Source organism: Agrilus planipennis, unplaced genomic scaffold (assembly GCF_000699045.2).
Source record: "Agrilus planipennis isolate EAB-ADULT unplaced genomic scaffold, Apla_2.0 scaffold840, whole genome shotgun sequence".
NCBI classification, from domain to species: domain Eukaryota; kingdom Metazoa; phylum Arthropoda; class Insecta; order Coleoptera; family Buprestidae; genus Agrilus; species Agrilus planipennis.
In genome coordinates, this window is record NW_020439495.1 from 1 (window position 1) to 10120 (window position 10120).

At 34.5% G+C, this 10120-nt stretch overlaps 1 long non-coding RNA gene across 1 annotated transcript; it reads right to left on the reverse strand.

Annotated features, from left to right (window-relative positions):
• Window positions 1–2333, reverse strand: LOC112905878. Its single transcript, XR_003232060.1, has 2 exons — window positions 2270–2333; window positions 1–84 (listed from the first exon to the last, which is right to left on the reverse strand). It is a non-coding gene; the product is annotated as an uncharacterized LOC112905878 (long non-coding RNA).
• Window positions 2334–10120: the final 7787 nt, after the last annotated feature.

The following is a 10120-nucleotide window of genomic DNA, read 5'->3' on the forward strand; positions in this document are numbered from 1 at the left end:
TAACCGTCTTACCTGTACGACTTTTGTATCTTTTTCCAAATTTGTTTCCAATGGAACCAACAGGTCCACGTAGAACGCTTTCAGCTGTAAATGTTAATTTAATTTAGAGACAGGATTTTATTATTCGAGAAGAAATCATTATACTTCGACATCCTGAATTAAAAGTTAAAGGATACTTTTACAACGGCAATGTACATTTTAAAAAAGGCAATTAAATCTCAAGTTCGCAAGTTTCATCTGAATTTTTATAATGGCCAATTCCAATAAATTACGTCTTAATTCCTTAATTAAATTGGAACTTAAAATTAGAAGACCGCTTAAGAATGTAAAGTGCCGACGGTTTCTGAAGCAATCAATTCCCGTGAAAACTTTTAATAAGGAAATTGTGAAAGGTTCGCTTGGCTACAGAGTTTTATTTATTACAAACCAAACAAAAAGGAAACGAGAACACTGGAGAATTTTTTAGGGTTATTTTTTGAGCCTTTCGGTAGCTGTGGCAGTCATACAACGCTTGTATGTTCTACCGCCTGTCGATATTTTGATAATATTATCAGGAAAGAATACCGCAGGTAATCGATATCGGCGTCACCTTTCATGTACCAGAGGGCAAGAAGCAGCGCGTAATAAATCATGTAGCCGCGGTACTAGAAAGAAGTTACGAGAAGTTTCCGGAAATAGAAATATTGCACAGAAAAGTATAAGTATCTGACAGGATGTTGTCGAAGCAAGACAGCTGACATAAATAGTACATGTCGATATTTTGATATTATCAGGAAAGAATACCACAGGTAATCGATATCGGCGTCACCTTTTATGTACCCGCGAGCAAGAAGCAGCGCGCAATAAATCATACTGCCCCGGTACTGGAAGGAACTTACGAGAAGTTTCCGGAAACATTGTATTGAAAATTATAAGTATTTGACAGGATGTTGTCGAAGCAAGACAGCTGATATAAATAGTACGCGATCGTGAAATTTAAATAGTAAGATAAGAATCTATTCAGTGAAATAAATAACCTTTTGTAATATACCATATATCGAAACTTCTTTAAATAAATTGACATCATAAGAAAATTCGTTGTCACAGACAGTTGATTTCTATTTTAGTCAGCGATAGTTTAGAAGAATATTCAAATGCGTTAAAGTGCCTGTGATTTCTGTAAAAACGTGACTGTTGCTTTCTATTTTACGAAGATAAAACGAAAGTTAAAAATATGGCAGAGGATATGTGTCATCTACATCTACTGTGAGAAATCATTTTAGTTGTTATCGAGTATTCTTAGAATTCTTGAAATTGTTAAGTTTATCCAAAAAACTTTTGTTTTATTTGTATTCCATGTCAGGAAAGACGTTTTATTGAAGTGAGTTAAGAAGCAAGACAACACACAGGCTGTATTACTTAAAACGGTCGTGTAAATATGATCGATTTTGGCTACGTGAGCCGACATCGAATTACGGATTATTCCAGTTTTAACGTTTCCTTCCTTCCGACATAGTTCCTTTTAGCCATGCATTCGTCTTCGTGCCAGAACGAGATGTATTGTTGAAATTAGTTCCCAGAGAACAATGGACATAACGTTGATAGGAAACCCCTGTTATAACCTGTGACTAAGTGCCTTTATGATTACAGAAGTGATTTTACTTCCTCGTACTTCCCGTCACATATTACTAATTTCAACTAATACTAATTCCAAAGTAACTGATGTGAGAATTTATTAATCGCTTTCCCTTAGTCAATTGTCTTTACTCATTTTCTTTATTTGTTTGTTTATTACAATTTCACGCTTTAACTACTCTATCGATCATTATGACATTTTGTACACACATTGCCAAGACTATAGCAAAGGACATAGGGTACTTTTATTCAGAAAATAATATTGTTCCCGAAGGATAGAAAAATTAGTTTTATGTGATCGTTGATGATTTTTGACAGTATATAAGATATCAAAGTGAGCGAAAGCGTGAGTAAATATAATTAAACTAAATTGCTGTTTTATACACAACAACAGTGCGATAATTAAGTTTAACAGTCGATTATTGATTGTAAAAAAAATAATCGATTATTGCGATTAACGGTATTCATTGATTATTTCGATTTATTAATCGGAAGGATCGATTAATCCAAATAATCAATTATTGTGCTTGATCTTATATTTTTAAAAATTGAAAATAGTCGATTAATCAAATAATCAAAATCGATTAATCGGACCAATGTGGTTAACTATATCGAAATGTAATCTTTAGCAACTGGATTTGGTTTCATTACTTACAATGTTCATTTGTTGGTCTTGAATTTCTTTATAAACTTCGACAACTTTTATTAATGCTGAACCTGAAACAAAAAATGTTATTTATTGCACAAGTAGGAGCCTTGAAATATCCAAGAAATTATGAAACAAAGGTAAAAAGCGCAAACGTAATTTTAATCCGTTGTTAAATATTTGAACAATTTCACGAATCACTGTCATTGGCGTAATTAGACTAGATTTTCAATCCAACGTTGATCATACACAATTCAGTAGACCCTTTTTGCATTCATATATACTACATTAATAGCTAAAAATGATATTTTTTTTATATTTCTCCTTTATCGAATGGTTTTATTGTACTATCTCAAATTTTATTGGATGTCTTAACCTTACTTTAACTTAAAAAGAAATCAGAAATTTTTGTGTAACATAAGTAAGTCATTATGATGACTTTTAACTCCAATTAAGTACCAAGAACCATCTGTCAAGTTTTGAACGATAAGCTCACATATAATTAAACAAACTGTCCAGAATTGGGTTTAATTAATTGTTATTTGTGTTGTATCGTCGATGCGGTTGTAGGGCACTACCTTTGAATCGCTGCAAATTTGAAATCTGCCATTACGTTTGAATGTGCGACGGCCCTTGTTTGGCCTAATGAAAGTGGATTCAATATCTTTGTTTACGCAAACAATGCGAGGGTGAACGAACATCTACGGTATCTAAGTCTCGAGAGGACGATTGGATCACAATCCTCCAAATACGCGATCACATTAATTAAATGAAANTTTTATTAATGCTGAACCTGAAACAAAAAATGTTATTTATTGCACAAGTAGGAGCCTTGAAATATCCAAGAAATTATGAAACAAAGGTAAAAAGCGCAAACGTAATTTTAATCCGTTGTTAAATATTTGAACAATTTCACGAATCACTGTCATTGGCGTAATTAGACTAGATTTTCAATCCAACGTTGATCATACACAATTCAGTAGACCCTTTTTGCATTCATATATACTACATTAATAGCTAAAAATGATATTTTTTTTATATTTCTCCTTTATCGAATGGTTTTATTGTACTATCTCAAATTTTATTGGATGTCTTAACCTTACTTTAACTTAAAAAGAAATCAGAAATTTTTGTGTAACATAAGTAAGTCATTATGATGACTTTTAACTCCAATTAAGTACCAAGAACCATCTGTCAAGTTTTGAACGATAAGCTCACATATAATTAAACAAACTGTCCAGAATTGGGTTTAATTAATTGTTATTTGTGTTGTATCGTCGATGCGGTTGTAGGGCACTACCTTTGAATCGCTGCAAATTTGAAATCTGCCATTACGTTTGAATGTGCGACGGCCCTTGTTTGGCCTAATGAAAGTGGATTCAATATCTTTGTTTACGCAAACAATGCGAGGGTGAACGAACATCTACGGTATCTAAGTCTCGAGAGGACGATTGGATCACAATCCTCCAAATACGCGATCACATTAATTAAATGAAAGACAATCGACAACAACCACACAATGCATACTTTAACTCCGAACATGTATGTAACGGATGCAAAACTTGAATCAATTTAGGTCAATTTATACACACGTAAGCTACATGTCCATATGTACAACTTGATTCAATACCTACTAGTTAAACCCATATAATCAGTAAAGCCCAATTTATCGAAATAGTCATCCACACTGCATTGTGGCTCTTCAAATGTACCCACAATGCAAGCTTAAGGCAACGCTTGTATGTTCTACCGCCTGTCGATATTTTGATAATATTATCAGGAAAGAATACCGCAGGTAATCGATATCGGCGTCACCTTTCATGTACCAGAGGGCAAGAAGCAGCGCGTAATAAATCACGTAGCCGCGGTACTAGAAAGAAGTTACGAGAAGTTTCCGGAAATAGAAATATTGCACAGAAAAGTATAAGTATCTGACAGGATGTTGTCGAAGCAAGACAGCTGACATAAATAGTACATGTCGATATTTTGATATTATCAGGAAAGAATACCGCAGGTAATCGATATCGGCGTCACCTTTTATGTACCCGCGAGCAAGAAGCAGCGCGCAATAAATCATACTGCCCCGGTACTGGCAGGAACTTACGAGAAGTTTCCGGAAACATTGTATTGAAAATTATAAGTATCTGACAGGATGTTGTCGAAGCAAGACAGCTGATATAAATAGTACGCGATCGTGAAATTTAAATAGTAAGATAAGAATCTATTCAGTGAAATAAATAACCTTTTGTAATATACCATATATCGAAACTTCTTTAAATAAATTGACATCATAAGAAAATTCGTTGTCACAGACAGTTGATTTCTATTTTAGTCAGCGATAGTTTAGAAGAATATTCAAATGCGTTAAAGTGCCTGTGATTTCTGTAAAAACGTGACTGTTGCTTTCTATTTTACGAAGATAAAACGAAAGTTAAAAATATGGCAGAGGATATGTGTCATCTACATCTACTGTGAGAAATCATTTTAGTTGTTATCGAGTATTCTTAGAATTCTTGAAATTGTTAAGTTTATCCAAAAAACTTTTGTTTTATTTGTATTCCATGTCAGGAAAGACGTTTTATTGAAGTGAGTTAAGAAGCAAGACAACACACAGGCTGTATTACTTAAAACGGTCGTGTAAATATGATCGATTTTGGCTACGTGAGCCGACATCGAATTACGGATTATTCCAGTTTTAACGTTTCCTTCCTTCCGACATAGTTCCTTTTAGCCATGCATTCGTCTTCGTGCCAGAACGAGATGTATTGTTGAAATTAGTTCCCAGAGAACAATGGACATAACGTTGATAGGAAACCCCTGTTATAACCTGTGACTAAGTGCCTTTATGATTACAGAAGTGATTTTACTTCCTCGTACTTCCCGTCACATATTACTAATTTCAACTAATACTAATTCCAAAGTAACTGATGTGAGAATTTATTAATCGCTTTCCCTTAGTCAATTGTCTTTACTCATTTTCTTTATTTGTTTGTTTATTACAATTTCACGCTTTAACTACTCTATCGATCATTATGACATTTTGTACACACATTGCCAAGACTATAGCAAAGGACATAGGGTACTTTTATTCAGAAAATAATATTGTTCCCGAAGGATAGAAAAATTAGTTTTATGTGATCGTTGATGATTTTTGACAGTATATAAGATATCAAAGTGAGCGAAAGCGTGAGTAAATATAATTAAACTAAATTGCTGTTTTATACACAACAACAGTGCGATAATTAAGTTTAACAGTCGATTATTGATTGTAAAAAAAATAATCGATTATTGCGATTAACGGTATTCATTGATTATTTCGATTTATTAATCGGAAGGATCGATTAATCCAAATAATCAATTATTGTGCTTGATCTTATATTTTTAAAAATTGAAAATAGTCGATTAATCAAATAATCAAAATCGATTAATCGGACCAATGTGGTTAACTATATCGAAATGTAATCTTTAGCAACTGGATTTGGTTTCATTACTTACAATGTTCATTTGTTGGTCTTGAATTTCTTTATAAACTTCGACAACTTTTATTAATGCTGAACCTGAAACAAAAAATGTTATTTATTGCACAAGTAGGAGCCTTGAAATATCCAAGAAATTATGAAACAAAGGTAAAAAGCGCAAACGTAATTTTAATCCGTTGTTAAATATTTGAACAATTTCACGNGACTTTTAACTCCAATTAAGTACCAAGAACCATCTGTCAAGTTTTGAACGATAAGCTCACATATAATTAAACAAACTGTCCAGAATTGGGTTTAATTAATTGTTATTTGTGTTGTATCGTCGATGCGGTTGTAGGGCACTACCTTTGAATCGCTGCAAATTTGAAATCTGCCATTACGTTTGAATGTGCGACGGCCCTTGTTTGGCCTAATGAAAGTGGATTCAATATCTTTGTTTACGCAAACAATGCGAGGGTGAACGAACATCTACGGTATCTAAGTCTCGAGAGGACGATTGGATCACAATCCTCCAAATACGCGATCACATTAATTAAATGAAAGACAATCGACAACAACCACACAATGCATACTTTAACTCCGAACATGTATGTAACGGATGCAAAACTTGAATCAATTTAGGTCAATTTATACACACGTAAGCTACATGTCCATATGTACAACTTGATTCAATACCTACTAGTTAAACCCATATAATCAGTAAAGCCCAATTTATCGAAATAGTCATCCACACTGCATTGTGGCTCTTCAAATGTACCCACAATGCAAGCTTAAGGCGATTACAAAGTTGAACTGGTCGAAAAAGTCATGCACACTGTACTGTGGCTCCTCAAATGCAACCACAATGCAAACTAGAGGAGACTACAAAGTTGAACTGATTTAAAAAGTCATCCACACTGAATTGTGACTCTTCAAATGTATCCACAACGCAAACTAAAGAAGATTACAAAGTGAACTAATTGAAAAAGTCATCCACACTGCATTGTGACTCTTGAAATGCACCCACAATACAAGCTAGTGGAGACTATAAAGTTGAATTGAACTAAAAAGTCAACCACACTGTATTGTGGCTCTTCAAATGTACCCACAATGCAAACTAGAGGAGACTACAAAGTTGAACTGATCTAAAAAGTCATCCACACAGGATTGTGACTCTTGAAATGCACCCACAATGCAAGCTAGAGGAGACTACAAAATTGAACTAAGCGAAAAAGTCATCCTCACTACATTGTGGCCCTTGAAATGCACCCGCAATGCAAGTTAGAAGAGACTACAAAGTTAAACTGATTTAAGAAGTCATCCACACTCTATTGTGCCTCTTCAAATTTACCCACAACGCAAGCTAAATGAGATTACAAAGTGAACTAATCGAAAAAGTCATCCACACTACATTGTGACTCTTGAAATGCACTCACAATGCAAGGTAGAGGAGACTACAAAGTTGAATTGAACTAAAAAGTCATCCACATTATATTGTGGCTCTTCAAATGTATCTACAACGCAAGCTAAAAGAGATTACAAAGTGAACTAATCGAAAAAGTTATCCGCACTGCATTGTGACTGTTGAAATGCACCCACAATGCAAGCTAGAAGAGACTATAAAGTTGAACTGACCTAAAAAGTCATCCACACTGTATTGTGGCTTTTAAAATGTACCTACAACGCAAGCTAAAGGAGATTACAAAGTGAACTAATCGAAAAAGTCATCCACACTGGATTGTGACTCTTGAAATGCACCCACAATGCAAGCTAGAGGAGACTACAAAATTGAACTAGGCGAAAAAGTCATCCTCACTACATTGTGGCCCTTGAAATGCACCCGCAATGCAAGTTAGAAGAGACTACAAAGTTAAACTGATTTAAGAAGTCATCCACACTCTATTGTGTCTCTTCAAATTTACCCACAACGCAAGCTAAATGAGATTACAAAGTGAACTAATCGAAAAAGTCATCCACACTACATTGTGACTCTTGAAATGCACCCACAATGCAAGCTAGAGGAGACTACAAAGTTGAATTGAACTAAAAAGTCATCCACACTGTATTGTGGCTCTTCAAATGTATCTACAACGCAAGCTAAAAGGGATTACAAAGTGAACTAATCGAAAAAGTTATCCACACTGCATTGTGACTGTTGAAATGCATCCACAATGCAAGCTAGAGGAGACTATAAAGTTGAACTGATCTAAAAAGTAATCCACACTGTATTGTGGCTCTTCAAATGTACCTACAAAGCAAGCTAAAGGAGATTACAAAGTGAACTAATCGATAATGTTATCCACACTGGATTGTGACTCTTGAAATGCACCCACAGTGCAAGCTAGAGGAGACTACAAAGTTGAGCTAAGCGAAAAAGTCATCCTCACTACATTGTGGCCCTTGAAATCCACCCGCAATGCAAGTTAGAAGAGACTACAATGTTGAACTGACCTAAAAAGTCATCCACACTGTATTGTGGCTCTTCGAATGTACCCGCAACGCATGCTAAAGGAGATTACAAAGTGAACTAATCAAAAAAGTCATCCACACTGAATTGTGACTCTTGAAATGTACTCACAATGCAAGTTAGAGGAGACTATAAAGTTAAACTGATCTAAAAAGTCATCCACAGTGAATTGTGGCTCTTCAAATGTACTCACAACGCAGTTAATTCGTTCAATATAAAATGTTGTGTTGGCGTTTCAGTAATTTTAATGTAATTGTTGTTTAAATTCGCAATAGAACGAGACAAATTCGTTTAGGGACGTCACAATGTAATAGTCCCAAATAGCATTTGAACCACGTCTGCGTGTTACTAATGACCGTCTTGTGTTTAGTGTTAATTGGAGATTTACAACCACACAAACAAACGCCTTGGAACTAATTGTCCCTGCCATGGTAAGGGTGAGACCTCCGACCAGACATCATTCTCTTCCTGGGTTATTGCTCTAAATATTAAAGGGATGAACAGGGAAGGAGTAGGTATGCCATTATGTATATGGAATTGAATTTGAGGACGATACCGACCACCCCACGAAATTCACTTATCTACAACATTAAACACATCCCTTATCACTTAGGTTCCGTTTTATTAAAATTGCTCAAGTTGAAATACATTTTCTTGTAATAGCCTTAAAAATAAGGACAATATTCTGAAGTAACTAAACAAGTCGATATAGAAAATGTACCCTTTTGTCGTACCTAATATATAGATTAGGGTGACAGGAAAGCGAATACTTTTATTTCAGTTTCTTTTCAAAAAATATTAGTTTATCATATTTTCTACAATAAAAATGACAAAGGTCCTGAAAATTTCAGGTAGATAATTTGATATTTAAAGGTAGTTCAAGTTGTTTTTTGAATTTCCGAGAAAAGGACGTTAGATCTTTTCGAACGACATCTGAACATGAATATTAAAGACCTTTTTATTTTTTCTTTTGATGTTGACTTACTAGAGAGTAGAAATAAGATAGGAGAGACGCAAAAATTTTAGAAACAATTGGAAATTTAAAAATCTTCAGTGAACTTTACATATTAAAATATTGACTTGAAACTTAAAGGTAGTTCAAGTTGTTTTTTGAATTTCCGAGAAAAGGACGTTAGATCTTTTCGAACGACATCTGAACATGAATATTAAAGACCTTTTTATTTTTTCTTTTGATGTTGACTTACTAGAGAGTAGAAATAAGATAGGAGAGACGCAAAAATTTTAGAAACAATTGGAAATTTAAAAATCTTCAGTGAACTTTACATATCAAAATATTGACTTGAAACTTTCAGAATTTTATCATTTTTATTGTAGAAAATCGTGAAACGAGAAAAGAACATAAAAAAATTGATTTCGACGATTTTAGAAATTTTTAAAAAGTTAACATATTTTCATAGGAGACTCGATAAATAAATATTCCTTTTTTTTGGGTCACCCTAATATCAGATGTAAATGTATGAAAATAGGGTGATTTTCCGAAGTTATACGAGGGCGGTTCAATAAGTACCCGCGTTAGACATGAAGACACCTTTTTTTTTTAAATTTCTTTTTTTATTTTTCAACATAGTCCCTTTTCAGAAAGATACACTCCTCCCAACGACCCTGCCATTTTTTTTACCCCTCCAAAAAATAAGATTTGTCGAACTCTCCAAAATCCCCCCCTGTCTCGGCGATGACTTCCTCGTTTGAGCTAAATTTCTTTCTCGCTAGTCATTTCTTCATGGTAGGGAACAAGATGAAGTCGCAGGGAGTCAAATCGAGTGAGTACGGGGTGTGCGGCAGCAAATTCATAACGTAATTCATGCATTTTGGCGGCAACAACTCCTGATGAATGTGCCGGTGCGTTATCGTGTTGAAAACGCACCTTCTTTTTCGTCAAATGCGTCCGTGTCTCCTTCAATTTTTTGTCGAAGC